The sequence below is a fragment of the Tachypleus tridentatus genome, chromosome 6 (genome assembly GCF_004210375.1).
Source record: "Tachypleus tridentatus isolate NWPU-2018 chromosome 6, ASM421037v1, whole genome shotgun sequence".
In the NCBI taxonomy this organism is placed as follows: domain Eukaryota; kingdom Metazoa; phylum Arthropoda; class Merostomata; order Xiphosura; family Limulidae; genus Tachypleus; species Tachypleus tridentatus.
The window spans coordinates 16,234,944-16,246,125 of NC_134830.1; positions in this window are offsets into that span (position 1 = coordinate 16,234,944).

An 11,182-nucleotide genomic window follows, 5' to 3' on the forward strand; every position below is an offset into this window, starting at 1 on the left:
TTCTGAAGCTGCATTTTATTGGAACCTTTCGTTTTTCCGTTAGACATCAGTTAATCTGTGGTCTAAACACATATCGCTCTTGTAATTGAGAGAAAAAGATGAAAAATCTTGTATAAAATGTGAAGTTTAACAATATCTTTCTTTTAAAAAATTACCTTCGTCAAAGAATAAAATTTGTTTTTAAGATGTGTTCCTATAAAGCTTAGACTAGTACTGCATGCCATTTCATAAGCGACAGCAGCAATATTGTCAGTATTAAACTGGTTTAAGATGTGGTGATATTTTGTGTAACAAGATACTATATCTTTGTTGAGAAAAGTTTTGTGAATTCGGTTTTGCGATCCTAAGACATTTGAAGTTAATTTGTAGATATTTTAATAAACCTGTTAACATTTAATGAGCATTTAGTAGTGTAATTAATTAATCTTGAGAGTAAAAGTCTATCATATACATCGATTTGTTTGCGTTTTGTTTATAGCAACGCCACATCGACGATCTGTGTTCACCGAGGGGAATCCAACCCCTGATTTTAGTTGTAACTCCGAAGACTCACCGCTGTCCCACATCGATCTGTGCACCCGTCGTGGTTTTCCACTGATATTACTACTTTAGTTTTAAAAAATTCCTAGGCAATGCTTAGTTGAAATGTATATCGTGAAATAGTATTTTTCACATTTTTTTTTGTTTAAAATATATACTGTAAAACTGTTGTCCCCATTTTTTGCGTGTTTGTTTCACGTGCCTTTTAATGTCGTATATTTCCGCTGACCTTTGAGTCTATGCGTGGTTCCAGATCACATCCATTTATAATTTAATTTCTCAGCTTATGGTTGAAAAACAACTTTTTTTAGCGTGGATGTTGAATAGTGGGGTGCTAGTGACTGACCGGCTTGTCTTCCTTTGGGCAACAGTTCAAAATTAAAAGTGTACTATTATTTTGCATTCATGGCACATTTATTTACAAGTATTTTGGAAATTTGACATCGTGCAACTATATAACGCTTACAACTGTTTCCTGAACACATTTGAAATGTACTGTAACTCTTTACCAAAATAAATTCAAATGAGATGCCATGTTAGCGTCGCTCACCATCTTTAACACCAACATTAAGAGTGTAATATACAATTACACGAATAAAGGTTAAATACTAAAGTTTTTTGTTATTGTGATTACTCGATTATGATAATCACAAATCAATGAAAGCACCTTCTAGTGATTGTGATTCAGTAGCTGAGTGGACCTTGTATATCCTATGAAGTATCATGATATTTGGGAAACATATTTACCCCAGTGGATTTATTGATTTAACAGTGTTTTCAGGAGTTGCGTTTTACTTAGAAGTTTAAAGTGTAGTTGACAGTCATAAGGGTTTGAAATAAAGAACTTTTAACATCTCCAAAACTTATAATGACAAACTTGACTGCGAATTATTTCTTGAAATTAAAGATATTTAGTTTATATTTCGTACTTTTCAAATTTAAATTAATAACCTGAACCCTATGATTTAACATAGACATTAAAAACTAATTGAACTTTTTCAGTCTATCACTGATTTAAATGATCTTTGAATGACTAACAATATTTTATTGTCAACTTTTTTGGGGGGCAGTAATATCGTGTTATTGGATTTCTTCTTCAAAAAAGTGAATTTCTTGGAATGTTAAAATACAAGACAAACACAAATGAATAGAAAACAAAACCATTCTTTATTATATTTCTTGTTACAAACTTGTTAAATACACAACTACATGACTGAGAAAAATCGTGATGTATTATTTAATGTTACTTTAAAAATTATCTTAACATTACTTATCCATTTCGATACACTTATTTTAATTGATGTTTCTGGTTTCTAGATATTTTACAGTTGAAAGTAAAAAATCAGCTTTAATTCAGAGACAAAAGTTAAGTTATATCAGCCTCCTCCTCCCCTCACAGCTGATCCTTTCCTCTCCTATTTTTAATGTTTGTTTTATTTTTGTATTTTCTATTTTTGGTTTAATATTCCTGATATACTTAGGTTCCTTCAAAATATAAAATACTTTATGTATAGCAGATAAAAAAGAATAAAACAGTGAAAGGTAAAAATTAACTACTTTTTCATAAGCAAATTATTATTTAACGATTTAAAACATTACAAAAATTCAAATATATGAAACATGCCCTAAAGTAGTGATATTTATGTTGCATTATTTTCAGTTTACGTTTGTTATTCAAATATTGCCACTACTTAACAGCATTCGAAAAAGTAATTTACTTCCAACTCCAATACAGTAAAACATGCTGGGGGAACGATACACATCATTCTTAAACAAATCAAGATACCACTTCTAAATTGGTAAATAATTTTAAAATCAGCCTCCTCTTTCCCTTGGAGCCGATCCGTTCTTTTCCAACACAAGATATGTAAAAATAATATGAAAGTTATTCCTTCTATTTGTTCTCCAACTCCCCATCATGGATATTGTATACTTTATACTATTATATTGCAACTAATGTTATATTTAATAAATGTCCCTGAGAAGTCATACTGATCATACTGTATTCAATGGTATCATGAGAAACTAGTGTCAACTTACTACCAGTAATTACTGAATACACGTGCTGGGTGACGTTTGGATATAAAGGGTACGGAATTTATAGTATTTATATAAACTACAGGATATTAACAAAAACTTGCAAAATAATTGCAATGCAAGTAGTTTTTGCAGTGAAAACTATGAAAGAAGAGACGAAAACCACAATTATTTTAGAAACACAAAGTTACGCTATAATTAGATGATTAGCGGAGGGAAAAAAAACACACGGATATAATCGACATGAAGAGTATAGAATTCTTAAAAACAAAAGCCCAAAGTGCTTAGGATACATACAGTTAATGAAACATGTTCACTTATAGTAAGAAGGAAAATTAACTCCTTGGGTTAAAAACAAAGGAAAAAATGTAATGTTTTTGTTTTGTAAGTTATTTGTTACCCGAAGGCGTCATAGAAGTGAAAATAGAAAACTGTTAATCTTACAGTGTGCATTAGTTTTTAAGAAGATTACATCAGAAGAAACCGTCACACTTAATCCTAAAACTACTCAATTTTGTTTTTAATTGCAGTGTAAATAAATACAACTTTAACCTTTTCGCTTTAACCGAATATATTTATTTGATACCACTAGTTATTTATTTATGGCATAAAGAATTACTTTCAATATTTAACTAATTGTCACATTATAGTCTTCAGTTACATTAAATAAACATTTTAGTAGAAATTAACAACAAATCTGTAGTTTATTCTATTGAAGGGTGACGCTGAAGAATAAGACATTGAACACGACTTTATATTCCTGCTACCATTACTGTAGAATTATTTACGATTACAACACCTACTGTTATACATGCGTTTGGGGACGTGACTAAGGTCAGATTTATATAATAAAAATATTCCTCTATTTTGATTTCTGTTTAAATCTTTTTGTATTTCAGAGAAGCCTTTAAGTTTAAATCTATACCATAACCGTTATCGTATTATGGTTTGTCTATTAAAATATAATTGTATTATAAAAGAAACTGTGTGTATCAATCATCTAAATTACAACTAAACTTAGTTTTAGGCTATTTGAAATTGTAATACGTAACATAGTTCTGTGATATCAATCCACAAATGTATAGAAAGTTGTGAGCAATAAGTAGCACGCTCTAATGTCAAGACAAGCATTAATGATTTCCGAATTTAGAGAGAATGTACGATTTCATTTCGTACTTTCGCCAAACAAATTATTTATAGTTTAAATAAAAGTTTATTTATACGAAGAGTACGAGAACATCAATATCAGCATTGCCATTGTTTTAGGTGTAACTGTTGGCATTTCGTAGCATCTGTTGTTTTAACGTTAAATATTCAGTTATCAAACAGCTTCCCAATTCCATCATTAGTCATATATTTCCACAATAAGCTATTAGTATCATTTCTTAATACATTTTACAACTATATAATCAGTACATCTTTCAACCTCAACAACTCTAGACTCCAGATCAAACAATAACAACAGGAAGCATTGTTAACCACTATGAAGTACTACTGATGGACTGGCATATATATTATTCAATATAGCTTCACAATATGCACAGTCATTGTGTGGAAATAATCAAAATTTTACATAGCTATCAATAATAAATATATAAATTATAAATCTAGCCAACAAGTTACACGAGAAATGTTAAAAATTAAGTTGTATTTGTTACTACATTTCAATCATCCATTCATCTTACGTAAAATATCCTTTTTAGAAGTTAATTTAAAACCCTGGCCCGTGTTTTATATCATCGTTCAAATTCCTCAAAATCATAAGTATTTTTGACATCTGTATCCTTGAATCACAAGCGATCATTCCAGCCTTACACCCACCACCATACTGTATGTTGATGATACAGTTATTGAATTCACATGTACAGAACACACACTTAGATTTTTTAACCACGTTAACTCGATAAACCCCAACATTAAGCTACCTGTGAATAGAAAAACTAACCAAATACCATTTCTTAACTTCAAGATCACAAGAACCGATACACAACACGAAACAGAAATCCACAAAAAAGTCATTCATACTGGATTATACACACATTTCCTGGGACGCAGCACATTAAACAAAACAAACCTCAACATATTAAGACACGAAATAAATACAGCCATAAAACTAAGCTCACCCAAAAAAATTAAAGATGAAATTAAAAATATAAAACAACACTTAATCAACATCAACAAATTTCCTCCAAAATCGTGGAAAAAATTATACGCTCACACCTACACCAACAATAAACAAACAATAATAAATGAAGATACAACAAACTACAAAACCTTACACTGCTGTATACCATATGTTCCCGACATCAGCGAAAAAATAACCAACATTTGGAAAAAACTTAACAAAACACAACATTTCAGTTAACACCAAATTTATTCAAAAACCAGATATAAAACTAAAGTTCATACTTCGTAAAAACTACACTGACAAACAAAACACCAACATAATTTATCAAATACAATGCAACAACTGCCACAGTTTTTATATTGGAGAAACAAGCAGAAAAATTAAAACTAGATTCAAAGAAAACAAACCTTCACACGTTTTTGAACACTACAAATCAAGTAAACACAGCATAACCGTAGAAAGCACCCAAAAACCAAGTAGGGAAACAAATATAAACAAACACAAAATCAAAGAAGCCCTACTTATACAACAACTAAAACCAGAATTAAATCAGTATAAAGGAACACCTTTATACCTATACTAATTTGTACATTTTGATTTCAATTGGGTTTCTCGTCATCAAGAATTGTTCTGATATCTGTTGTCATATCCACTATTGGAACCAGTATACTTGGTATTGTTAAGACCACTATTGGAACCAGTATACTTGGTATTGTTAAGACCACTATTGGAACCAGTATACTTCGTATTGTTAAGACCACTATTGGAACCAGTATACTTCGTATTGTTAAGACCACTATTGGAATCAGTATACTTAGCATTGTTAAGATTTATTTTCAACTCCAGTGTATACTGCAAGACTTAACTTTATTGATGCAAAAATGTTCATGAAGAAACTTGAATGTTAAATTAAAAAAAAAAAACGTCACAGGTACAAAACAAAAAAATAATCTTCGTGCAACTGTAATATATTCAAAGTGCAATTCAGTTTATTCAGGTATATTAAGTGGTATAAAATTTTCATTGCATCAGAGGTAAAAATAGTTTGTTCTGTTGCTATTTAGTACAATTCAAGCTCCCTATACACTTCTGTTTGAATAATTTTTAAACCTATTCTGTTTACATATTGATGCTAGATGATCAAGTAAGGAATTACAAAAGCTATTTTAACCATACTTTAGTTTATAATATAAAGACATATTTAGTGCTCTAATGAAATCCGTAGCCAACTTCCCATCAATATAAACCACCAAACAAGTTATTATAGAAAACACAATAACGTGACTGTAGTCTGTCACACTACCATAATAAATACTAGGTCATAGTAAATTATCTTTTAAATAATTAAATATTTTCTACTATTTTCTCCAGACAGAAAAACAGTTGAAAAATACAAGTAACAAAAAAAGTACGGTCTCTCGTGTAGTTTGATTTCGAAACTACACGAACAGAAAAAAATAAACAACATTGTAATAAAACTGGACGTACAACTGGGTATGTTGTTCTTGATCAAAAAAATTCAATGAGTAAAAAATATATATAAGAGTAAATAATAATAATAATAATTAGCCACAGGAAAAACCCGTTTGAAGAAATACTACGAAAACAAAGGATGATTAATATAAATTACAGTAACCAAGTGGGCACTAAAAAAACAAAAAAACAAGAGTGCATGGTTATATTACGAACAGTAAATTGGAAGGGTGATAATTGGTAGAGAGTATATAAACTGCAAATAGACTAGAAGATATTTTGAGATGAATGGTTGTTTCTTTTGTGTAAAACTGTAGGTAAAGGGTAAAATTTGATTTTGATGTGTATATCGCAGATGCAAGTGGTACATAATGTGCGAGAGCTAAATTCACACAGACAACAGATACGGTAGTTGCTCTGGAATATAGAATATCCATAACAGTCAAAGCAGCACAAAACTATACACTAGGGCAAGTGGTGCCATCGTAAAACATAAATACATGGAGCACTGATCCGCATAACTAGTTCATAATTCCACTCAAACATGAGTAAAAAAGGTGTGTACACATGTACTGTTGGTAAACAAGACGCGTCCTAGTTGTTAGAGTAGAGGGAACACTTTGAGCTTAGGTGAAAACAAGGAGTAATGGTATGTCGATATTGAATAAGGAAGCACACGATGTGGTCAAACATTCATTTAACGATACTTTTTGACAGTTGAAAAACATTTTTGTATAATAAACAACCAACTTAAAGATAACAGGTATATGTTGGTACAAAATCACACGAATACATAGATGATAGAAGCAAAGGGTAAATAACTTAGCTGCATCTGATGTTTACATTTACGAGCATAGTATTAGTATTAATATAACAGGTTAAAACAAACAATACATATTGCTGCTGGTAGTAAAGGTAAAAACAGAAATTCAGTGTTGAAGTAAATAACACAGATACAAATGTTAAAAAAAATACAGTGCATATATATTATATAACAAACAATTACATGTTGAAGAAAGAGTGACTGATGGTAATATCACAGCACACTGTGCGTTTTTCATTATTGTTGTTATTAGCACACGCGAAAAACAAAAGCACGTCTTATATGATTACTCCATTTATTGTTTATAACTCAAACCTTGCAAAACACATGATCGATGCATCATTACGTAAGCATTAAAACATTTCACTGGAAATATCATTCAAAAAGTCCACAGACCTTGTTTTATCTCGAGCAAAAATCATACTCTATAACTTAACAGTTCAAGAGAGAGTACTCTAAACGAATAGGTAAATAGTCTTGGAGAGTAAATCCAATCTGACTTGAGTGTTGTTCCATAACCACAATAACAAACTGTGTTGACAAAAGATAATTTCATTCTAAATAATCAAGAGCAAAGTCAGTTTGTCGTAATGCCTTAGTTAAAACCAATACAAGCTAGGCTAAAAATCAAATATTTGCATAACACTTTTCGGTTTTCCTAAACATTTTTTACTAGCAAACTAATTTAACGAGCGTTGTAAACAATCATAACGCAAATGTTCAACGCCATGAGAGTCAAGTAGAGATAAATCAGATAATTACTGACCACAAAACACCTGCACTTTACCGACAGTTGTTCACAGAAACACTCGCAAAACAGATGTACTTCTTAACCGTAACACATTAAATGATATGCTTGCAATCATGTAGTCATAGTGCTCTGAAACGTAGACATGTAGAAATATAAGCAGCATCAGAACGTGCCTCTATTTGTACAAGAAAAATATACATGTACTGTGCATTTTGTATTACTTGGTTTAAACGAAAGTTGATTTATGTGAAGGTAACATGATATTGAAGCTTGTATTATTGATGACATATAAAAATAAACAATAGTTCATAAAAGGGCTTCTTGTTTACCACTTACATGTCTACCCTTACTAGTCCGCCCTCACAATTTATTGGTTTATAATGCATGACAGTAATAGTGTTTAAAATGGTCGATAAGACCGGCAGTACTTTATTCAATCCTGATATATAGATAAAAAATCTATGCAAGAAATGTCTCGTATAAAATCGATTGTTGGACTTAAGCCATCAAAATCAGTGGTTTTTGTTTCTCAGCTTCTTACTGCAGTAGAAAGTGGGACAAGTTTATTAACGAACATCACATTTCTAAAACCTAAACACAAGCAATATTTCCGTTTCCATTAATAATTTTAAATGTATTAAGCTTTGTTTGCCAGTAAGAACATTAAGGGAATATCTTACATGCGTAACTAGTAACCACCCTAAAGATAATGGCTTGTTGATATTCAGTAATTTCCTATACTACCTTTCATAGATTATGTAGTCATTGTTCACAGGATTGTTTACACATCTTAATAAACAGCTTCCTACCCCAGATCTTAAAGCACGCCTCTTATTTGGTATTCAGTATAAAAGACATCAGAGCCTCTAAAAAGCTGTTACAAAAAGTGTAAATACAGAGTTCATTTTTACTGCAGTAGTCTTCAAAAGAATGTAAACAAATGACACGATACTACATCACAATAACTGCTAGCATTTATACAACTTTTCCATTTTCTCCATATACGTGCAACTGATAATTCCATTACATCACATGAATGCGTTTCAACATCATATTGTGATATGCTTGTATAATTTTTAGAGCATTGTTATTGCCAAGTGTTTGTCATTTTATAGCAATGCATTAACGCCAAAAAAGACAAAAGTAACGGAAAAAGCTTAGTTTGTTGTATTAATCTAATATTCATCAAGCTTTATTATTCATTCAGCTTAGCTTCTAGGTCGACAAAAATCGGTTTTGCACAAACTGCGATTTATTTACACTTAGAGGTTCGTCCTCGCGTTTCATTGACGTTATAGTCGTAAAAACAAAACTATTATACCAAACTGAGATATCTAATAGCGTTTTACCCATGTTTGGATAATATTTTTAAAAACTTCAAATACCTTATTACTTCCACAACGTGTAAACCTTTAATCCAAATGTTAACAGTCGCATAAATTTCATTTCATCATTCGAAACTGCATTTGGAAATAACAAAAATAATAAGCATCATCAAAATTCCACACGAAAAATAACATTTACACTTATTACCATAAAGTATTCAATTTTACCATTTAGTCCTCAAACTGCATGGAAACTTACTTCACTGTTAACAACGACTACTAACTTCCTTAATCTCTCTCTTAGCAACATCAAATCAATATAGTTAGAAACCTTCAATTATTATTTTTATTATATTTTCTGTTCAAACTAAAGCTTTTTGAATTTTGAAATTACCTGTTACATCAAGTTTAAAAAGATAAAATTGAATTTAATATAATTTTAAAATATGAATTCTTATTAATATAACTACAACTTCGTACAACAATATTAGTGGACGATTAAAAAAAAACAACAACAGCTACACAATATTCTAGCAACAGTTATTATCGACAGAACTCTGTCGTTACGACATATAATGATTCTAAACACAGTATTCCACTTCAAAATAACTAATCTGTAATCAGTACAAGTTTAAACGTGTAAATATAGGTCATGCAGAAATATGGCAAAAGTTCTTATTAAAAAAAAAACAGCCATACAAACCTCAACAATCTTTCGCCAAAGCAGTGAAAATGGACCAACTGTACGATTTACATCAACTCAATGCAAACATTTATCCAAGGCAATTTAGAAAAAAAAAAAACAAAGAATAAGTTTGATTTTCGTTTAATTCCTACAACTATAAGAATCTATAAAAAGTAATACCAATGTACGAACACGTAGAAACGGAATCAATTAAAATAAAATTGTAAATTTTACTACAATGTACAGCAAAATATTTAAACATTTTAGCAATGATGTAATTTTACTTCAAATATACTATTATAATCGTCATTATAAACAAGGAGTATAGAATTCCACAAAAAAAACCCACAAAAATAGAAGCGATTAAAACATTTAAAACATTCCAATATTTCAAACATTCTATTTTAAGTACCAGGAGAATTAACACTGGCCTCCACATCACCCCTTGTAGCCAGCCGCTCCTCCCACAAAAAAACGCATCACAAAATGTCATATTATTAACAAAAAAATCAAAAGAGCTTTACATTCAACTTAATATAACCAGGTCAAAATATTTTACAGATTACTAGAAAAATAAATACAAAATTTCAAATATCTGATGCATAATCATTAAAAAATCACATAAAAGTTACACAATCATATATTAAACTTGATAAAAAACTTTACAAACAATCTACATGATACCCAAACGAGCATAGTTTTCCTAACGTAAAATATCAGGCAGTCGAGAATATGATTGTCTATTTTACTGTGAATGACAAACAATTTACTACTTCAATGCAACAACATCAAAAACAATTCATTATCAATAATCATTATTTTTCTAGCACTTCAACACATTTTATATACATTAGGCGTTTATTTAGAAAACATAACCTAGTTTAAAAACTGTAAAGAGTAAAAGCGTAGATTGTATCAAAATACAAATATCTTGCATCCCCTTACAATTTAACACACATCCAACCTAACTACTTATATGTTCTAACGTATTGATATCGTATTAATACAAAGGTTTCTTCTAAATACCAATTTTATTCGTATTCTAAATACTTATTTTATATAAAATACAATATATCTATTGACACACAATTGTTTAATGTATTCATGCTAATCAATTACTCAGTCTCACATTTCCAATTATTTACTCTCATGGTTTCAAAAGGTTATACGATTACAACTACGCACATCTGCAATATCAAACTATGGGAAACGTTCACGTTACACACCATGTATGTAAAAATATTATTGCTTAAATTCGTGTCAATGAAAAACACACAGCTTGCTACTTTGAAACAAATGCAAAACACTTGCAACAAATTAGAAGTAACCAAACTTATTTCTTGAACAGTTAATTCATTCTTCATAATTTTTTTGTTTACAAGTGAACATCCTAATTAAGCTACTACAGTGTAATACTTTC